Below are 2532 nucleotides of genomic sequence, written 5' to 3'. Positions count from 1 at the left end.
TCCACTAAGCGGAGCGGGCGGCCCGGTTCAAGGAAGGGTCGGCACGGCGACCCCTTGTGGTTGAGACGTTCCGGCAGGGCGAGATCGGGCCATCGGATGGCTCCGTGCCGAGATGGTGTGTGGAATCTCGGCCCGGGTAAGCCCCCTTCCCTGCACAGAACGCCGGACGAATCCAACCGCCGGCAACAAACCACCCGCATTCATTGCTCGGCTTTGCGAAGCCGAGCTTTGGAAATGAATTGGCGCACCGAGAGGCTCAAGTGAGTAGACGTGTGAGGGTGGTAGCAGTAGCAAATTGGAAAAGCAAAATTTGATTGGCAACTGATTGGTAGAATGATTGGCAGTGATTGGCAAAATTTTGATTGGTTGAAATTTGAGAGCAAAATTTATTAGTGGGAGATGCCCAATGTGCAAGGATGGCCAATCCACCATCCCTCACACGGGGCAAAGGAGCTATAGTTTTATGGGGTTTATGGCAGCGAAAACTAGCCCGGGAGGGTTAGGATAAAGTGTGTAGGGATCTAGAGATTGACCATAGGTAACGGTAAGTTTAAGTAGCAACATTGGACAGGTAGTGGGGACATAGAGAGGGTAACAAAAAACAAACAAAAAAAAACACCTTTAGAGGCCATTTTTCCCCGCAAAGCGGGGGTTGGCCTTTTTCGGGAACTGTGGTTGTTGTTGTTTTTCGGTCCCCTATTTGAAGCAATGTTTTACGGCCGGATGCCCTTCCTGACGCCAACCCTTTTTGCCGCCTTTAACGACAAACAGGGAATTACCAGTGAACTGGTACTCAATTAGCCGACCTCAGAAGGATGAGCAGGCTGAGTCAACCCCCCTGGCGTTAATTCAGCGATCGACCGGGATTCGAACCCAGGATCCTTGGAATCCTAAGCCGGCACCCTAGCCGCTAGCCCAACACCAGGGATGGACATAGAGAGGGTAGTTGGATGATAATGACGTGGTATGTGCTTAGTTTAAAGGGAAGACGGGGAGCACCAAGTTAGCGGGGCACCAGGTAGATTAGATGATGCCGTGTGAGTGAGAGTATTGATATCGAGCAAATGAGGAATTGCTAGGCAATGCTCGGGAGAGATGTGTGTGTGAGCGTGGGAAAATCTGGGTGCCTGAGGCAATGGTGTTTGAGAATCGAAAGTGTATGGAGCAGTGTATGAGTGAGTAATGGTGATTGTGTGTTGTGTTGACCAAATGGTCCAGGGAGGAAGGAGGGTGCAGGAAGCACCAGGAGTGATGGCACAGGTGTGCAAATACAGGTGAGCATGGTTGTATGGAATATATGGAGTATGGAATGGATGGTATGGAGTGCGTATGGTGGAAACTGTGGAGTGGAGTGGATGGTGCGAAGGCAGTGGATGGGGAGGATGGACCCCATCACGAATACCCGGGGAGGGTAGTTTAAGAGTGAGGTGGAGGGATTAGGTAAATTGTGGTTGGATATTGGCATCTGTGGTGCGTGGTGGAAGAATGGTGTTTGGATGGGTGCATTAGTGACATGGAAATGGCTGGGCGTGTGGCCTGTTAGTATGTGTAGTTGAATGGGCACTCCACCACTGTGAGGGTGTCGGCCAAGTGAGGCCGCAGGTGGGCTCTGGGAGCTGATAGAGTTGTGGATGGGGCCCGAGGATCCGGAGGACGGACCCGGGTAGCCCAGTGCCAGAGAGGGCACCGAGTGGGGAGAGCACCAGAGGGCCTTCCCCAGTTAGATAGGTAGGGTGAGGAGCAGGTAAGCTCGGAGGCAACTACAGTGGTGGAGGGGTGCAGGTGGGTAGACCTGCTGGGAGAGCTACACGACTCAGCCCGGAAATTGTGCAAAGGCACAGGGAGTTGAATCGGGGGAGTGAAACCCCAAATTGATGAAGCACCACAGTTTGGTCAATGGGAATTTGGTTCTTAAAACCGCATCGAGTAAGTTGGCCAATGGATTGGCAGGGAAAGACCCCGGGTAGTGTAAAGTGTGTTAATGTCATTTAGAAGATAGTTAGGATTGAAATCTCCTCGCACCATCCGCATCCACCCACCTGAGGTGACGCTACTCCGCACCATGCCAGGTTGTGATTATTGTTGTTGTGCAAATGTTTGGATTGTGAGATGCATCATGACGTGGGTGTGACATTGTGTGATGTTCCATCTCTCCCTCCTTATGATGATTGATGATGAGTTTGGTGATGGCAAATTTTGGATTAGAGGGATTGTGGTGACGAATTTGGTATAGGGGAAATTTGGGGAAGACATAACGTTTGTAACAAATTTGTAATGTGTAGATTTTTGTAAATATGGGGTAAGGGCAAGGGTAGAGTAGGTAACAGGGGGGGTGACGTACGGTAGGGACGAGCTTTTCTCTGCTCAGTCTCCAGACGCACCTCACCTTGCATTGCCTTGTTTGATGTGTACCCTTGTGACCTTACCCCTCACTCACCTGTCTTCTATCCCCCTGTCTCCCACCCGAGGACTGTGCTCTCTGGGCACCGAGGGGAGCGTGCGGGAGTCTGCCATTGTGTGCCCGAACTCTCG

Source organism: Myxine glutinosa, chromosome 3 (genome assembly GCF_964187855.1).
Source record: "Myxine glutinosa chromosome 3, kmMyxGlut1.1, whole genome shotgun sequence".
NCBI classification, from domain to species: Eukaryota; Metazoa; Chordata; class Myxini; order Myxiniformes; family Myxinidae; genus Myxine; species Myxine glutinosa.
This window is presented reverse-complemented; position numbering follows the sequence as displayed.